Source organism: Diabrotica undecimpunctata, chromosome 7 (assembly GCF_040954645.1).
Source record: "Diabrotica undecimpunctata isolate CICGRU chromosome 7, icDiaUnde3, whole genome shotgun sequence".
Lineage (NCBI taxonomy): Eukaryota > Metazoa > Arthropoda > Insecta > Coleoptera > Chrysomelidae > Diabrotica > Diabrotica undecimpunctata.
The window spans coordinates 15,321,150-15,327,096 of NC_092809.1; the positions used below are offsets into that span (position 1 = coordinate 15,321,150).

Below are 5,947 nucleotides of genomic sequence, written 5' to 3' on the forward strand. Positions count from 1 at the left end.
TTACGAGATCGAACACAGGGCTGGCAGAGTTCATTCAAATGCTGATGCCCTTTCGAGACGGCCGTGCAGTGCAAATTGTAATCACTGTCTTAAATTAGAAGAACGACTTTGCCCCGTGAGACGAACCACCGTCATTAATGAGCAATGGCAGCCTCAACAGCTACAAGACGCTCAAGCAGATGATCCATGTATAAAAAGAGTATTGGATTGGATGCGTCGAAGTGAAAGACCTTCTTGGCAAGACATTAGTGCATGTAGTCCAGAAGTCAAGTGTTACTGGAGCCAATGGAATTGCCTAGTGCTGAAAGATGATCTTCTGTATAGAACCTTTGAGAACGATGATGGTACAGAAACTAAGCTTCAGTTGATTGTACCTAAAAGTAAAGTGTCAGAAGTATTGCGTCAGTTGCATGACGGTGCATCAGGTGGACACTTTGGTATCACGAAGACTCTGCAAAAGGTTCGAGAACGGTTCTATTGGGTGAACTGTAAAGATGATGTAAGAAGATGGTGCCGGAAATGTGAACTGTGTGCAACCAGTAATGGTCCAGCTGGTAAAAAGAGGGCACCCATGAGACAGTACAATGTTGGTAGTCCTATGGAAAGAGTAGCAATCGACATTGCAGGTCCACTTCCAGAGACAAATGATGGAAATAAATATATCCTGGTAGCCATGGATTATTTTACGAAATGGACTGAGGCCTATGCGATACCAAATCAAGAAGCTGCTACCGTTGCAGAGGTACTTGTTAAAGAATTCTTTAGCCGATTTGGTGTTCCTTTGGAGATCCACTCCGACCAAGGGCGAAATTTCGAGTCAACCCTTTTCCAAAACGTTTGTAAATTGATTGGTGTCAATAAGACCAGAACGACACCCCTGCATCCTCAATCAGATGGAATGGTCGAGAGAATGAACCGAACAATGGGTAAACACCTGTCCAAAGTTGTATCAGAACATCAAAGAGATTGGGACCAGCACATTCATTTATTCCTAATGGCCTACCGCTCGGCCGTGAATGAAACTACAGGCCAGACTCCAACCTGCCTGATGTTAGGTCGTGAAGTTCGTTTACCCTGCGACCTAGAGTTTGGCTGCAGACCTTCCGAAGAACATGTTGCAAGCGAAGATTATGTCGACCGCCTGAAGTTAAGAATGAACAACATTCATGAACTTGCCCGACAACACATCCAGATAGCCAGTGACAGAATGAAAGATCAATATGATTCTCGATGTAAGAGTGAAAGCTATGAAGTAGGCGATCTTGTTTGGCTTTATAATCCACAACGTCGTCGAGGCTTGTCTCCCAAACTGCAAAGACAATGGGAAGGTCCATATGAAATTAAAAAGAAAATAAATGACGTAATATACCGAATTAAGAAGTTGTCGAAAGGTAAACCAAAAGTAGTTCACATAAATCGTCTTGCACCATATGCTGGCTCAAATGAAACAGAAGAAGCACGAACCCTTCAACGTGAGATCAAAGATGACCGGCGACCAAGCTTTAATGAATTTATGTCAAATTACGCAGAGAGAAAGAGTGCTAGATTCGGCGTGACCACAGAAGTTCAGCAGGATCTTTTTAGTGTTCCGCATAACGTCTCTCTAGCCCACTGTATTGCCCAAGATCTTGAGATGACTAAAGGAATCTCATCCGTATTTTATAAGAAATTCGGTCGTTTGGACGAGTTAAAAAACCAGCAGCCTAAAGTTGGAAGAGTACTGAGATTAGAAGATGGTTCCCGATCTTTGCTGTATATGGTGACCAGGAAGTCTTATACAGACAGGGCAAGCTACGAGGATATATGGCGTGCTCTAACTAATTTGAAGAAAATTGTGTGCAATTACGACATCAAGAATTTGGCCTTACCCAAGTTAGGCCATGCACTAGATAATCTGGACTGGAAGATTGTCAGAAGCATGCTTGAAGTGATCTTCCGAGACACCGGCGTACGAATTACTGTGTGTTGCATTAACCCGATGGGATCGTATCCTTCAAAGTCAGTAGACTGTTATTTCTTTCTAAAGGGTTCATGCAGAGCTGGAGAGTCCTGTAGATTCCGCCATGCTGTGCCTACCGGAGTTGCTGATCGGGACGATCAGATTTAAGAGGGGAGCAGTGTTACGAACATACTTTTGGCATGGCCCAGGTAACGGTTGCATTGCATCTCTAATACTCTCGAAAGTTCGCGGCGTATCGAGTGCGAGAGAGAATAACCGGTCACGTAGGTGAATTAGAGGTGGGACCCAGAATATTCTCGATACAGTAACTGTAGTATATATAGGTAACAGTGTTAGAAGTAGAGTTAGTTGATAAGAGAGTACCGAACTGTAAACTTATAAATAAATATATTTATATAAATTCGAACCGCTCGTTTTATTTAATCACGCTACAATATGATTTGTGAATAGCGTAAGATTATCGATAAAAACTTTATTTTAATATAATAGTTATTAATTAATCGGGTGGATTTAAACAAAAAAAATAGTTTATCTAGATTTTAAATAATAATATTAATATACTTTACAATCACTTCAATAAAATAAAAGTTGGAATTGTATATGCATCTGAAGTCTAACATTGCCACAATCCTCAAACTTCTATGAAATCATTATTGCTCATTTGCAAGGTTTGGAAAAAAGTGTTTTCCTGACATTGACTCAGATGACTTATATAGCTGGATCATGGACCCGTTTGCGTGCCACCCAAAAAATAAACCTTTCAGAATGACAAATGAAGTTGTTCAAAATCTACTTCAGATCAGCGAAGATAGCAGTTTAAAACTCAAATGCTGTGAAAGAAGCCAAAAAGAGTTCTGAATGCAGGTATATTCATAAAAAAATGTTGTTGGCAAGGTTGCAGTGAAAAAACTTGTGTGTTTCAAATAGACTTATCTCTGTGAGTCTTCTTTCTCCGCATATGCTTACATTAAAACCAAATACAGAAGCAAACTTCAAGCATTAAGGGATTTGACTTACAAAGATTCCCATAATTATAAAGGATATAATGACAACATCATCGAAACAGTTTCATACCTCACATTAAGAAAGGATATTTAAATATCAAATGTACTGTATTTTATTGATCTAAAATAAAGTTTATATTGAAATCAAGTGAGCCTAAGAATTGTATTTTTTTTCATTTTTTTGTCGTTTCCCAAATCGCTTCGAGGGTTGGTGTGCCTTGAAATATTTTTACCCCTACAAGGGTGCCGCGACCAAAAAAGTTTGAGAACCACTGCCCTATTGGGTGCAAATAAATAAATCGTGCCTAGATATTATTTTTCTTTGGCCACAATTTTTCCACTCTTCAACTCTTTTCCTTAGATGTCTATATTCTTATGCATTATTATTTAGATGCAAAAAGATATGCAATATATGCACTTATAACAGGTCTAGTTTATTACTAGTAAAAATACACAAATATACATTGTTTAAGAAATATATTAGCACTATAAAAAAACATATGTGGTTTATTATCCAGATAATAAAAATTGTCTCAAAAACTAAACTAAAAGTAAACTAAAATCTAAAAAGTGGTTAATAGGTTTCGATTACAGTTAGTTACCATGTGATGCATAAATTGTTCAAATTCAAATTTGAACATATTTCGTTGGCTAAAACTGACATGATAATATGAGTGGCTCAGAGGCAAAGGTGTCTAACCCCAAAAATCTCTTTAACTGGATTAGGCTTAATAAGTGCTTACAATTTATGTAAAAATCGTATGCAGAATCAGCCTAAACTTAATTTTTGTTGGTATGGTTTCCCATGTATAAACTGGTTTTCGCAATAACAAGATGTCATAGAAAGTTTGCGGCACAACTGCCTAACCAACAAAAACATGGCGGATGTAAACATTAGCAGCGACGCATCAGAGCCTTTCGGACCAATTTCAGCGATATAGATAGCGATTATAATCCCAGTTCTTCAAATATCGAGTCTTCAGGTAAGACAGTAACAATATTATTAAATTTAAATATAAAACAAGCAAGCTAATCCTTAAATACCCATTTATAAACAAATGTGGCTTAGGCTGTTTTGTCGCAAACTTATTTGTAATATATTTTTTATTGTTCTAGATGCGAATAATGATGATTCGAGTGAAAAAACTCAATAAATGGGTTGTAGAACAATAAGAATAGAGACAATGATGATCCAGAAGACAAATCGCACCAACATTCCAGAAAGATAGTACGAAATCTTGAGAATCATGCAAGGTATAAAAGAAAAATAGCCAGGGAGAAACGGGAAGAATGTCACGGAAGAAGGAGAACGTAAAAATGCTAAAGAACTCGTAGTTGGACCATGTTCGCGCAAAATGAAGTGTCATATGAAAAGTTCTAATAAACGAAAACAAAGCATGTTTAAAAATTACTATTCCCTTAACTGGTCTATGAAAAATGCTTTTATTCAAGGTCAAATAAAAGTAGAAGATAAAAAGAGAACTTATATCCAAAACCAAAATTCACGTAGGTCTAAAACTCGTATATATACTTTATCGGATGAAAATGGTTTTGACCAAGAGCTATGTAAGAACTTTTTTAAAGACACAGTTTCCATTACAGATGGAAAAATCGCATTAGCTTTAGCACAAAAACAAGAACACGGGACAAATCTTCAAGATGCAAGGGGCAAATATCCACCCCTTAATAAAATCAATAATAAAGACGAGCAGGATTTATGTGGCTTCATTGAACTGTTTCCAGCATACGAATCCCATTACTCCCGACGAGATAACATAAAAAGGAAATATCTTTCACCAACTTTGAACATATCGATCATGTAACAAGAGTATGAAAAAAAAATGCACAGAGGACTTAAGAAAACCCCTCTCGCTGTTTATGTTTCGCAAAATTTTTAACACAAAGTGTAATTTGCATTTTCATGCACTATATAAATATACTTGTCAAAGGTGTATCAGTCTTAATACTGAAATAAAATCATCTGATACTTTAAAACAGCGTAAACAGGATGCAAAAGTTAAATTGGAATTTCACCAAAGAAAAGCAGAAGCAGTTAAAGAAAACAAAAAGTAAAATATAATTAAAGGAAAGAATCACAGCAAAAAATATGTGTTTTAGTCTTTGATCTTCAAACAACGTTAAGTACAGGTGTAGTTTATTATAAGAGATAACTGTGGACATATAATTTGATCATCCATGATGAAGTTGCAGAAACAGGATACATGTATTTTTAGCCTGAAAATGTCGCATATCGAGGAGCTCAAGAGATATTTTCATGCTTAATAAACCATCTTGAGGCGCACTTACCTGACCCAACCGAATATCTGATTTTGTACAGCGATGCTTGTGGGGACCAGAATCGAAATATAAAGGTGGCTTCAATGTTAAGCAATTACTTTCAAAAGTATAAATCGTCACTCAAAGTTATAGAACAAAGATTTTTTGTATCTGGACATAGTTTCTGGACAAGGAGAGAAAACACAATGATGAATTTTTAATCCCGATGATTGGGTTTCCATAATTCAATCGGCCAAAAAAGGAAATCCAAAATTCTAGGTCAAAAGAATGAACTCACTAGAGTTTTTTAGTAGCCCCTTGAGAATAAGGTATCAAATAGAAAAGTTACTATAACTGGCGAAAAGGTTGAATGGCTTAAAATTCAACAGATAAGGTATCTTAAAAACGAACCAAAAAAATTATGTAAATTATACAGCACAGGACATGGATTTGTTTCATGAGGTTGATTTAAGCAAGAAAACCAAAGGCTGCCCATTATCATCTACTGTAATACACAAAGTAGATGTTCTGTATCCAAATGGGAGAGCAGTAATAAAATAAAAGAAAAAGGATTTAATGGATTTACTTAAGTTTATTTCACCTGAGTTCCACAGCTTTTATTCTAGATTGAAAGATAGTTGCGGTGCATTAGATGAGGGCTTGGAAGAAGTAATTATACATGAAAATTAAAAATACGAGTAGAGAG

At 36.5% G+C, this 5,947-nt stretch overlaps 1 protein-coding gene across 1 annotated transcript in view; it reads left to right on the forward strand.

The window, feature by feature from the left end:
* Positions 1 to 5,947, forward strand: part of LOC140446197 (synaptotagmin-15-like) — a 712,326-nt gene that overhangs the window by 482,115 nt on the left and 224,264 nt on the right. The gene's annotated exons all lie outside the window — the stretch shown is intronic.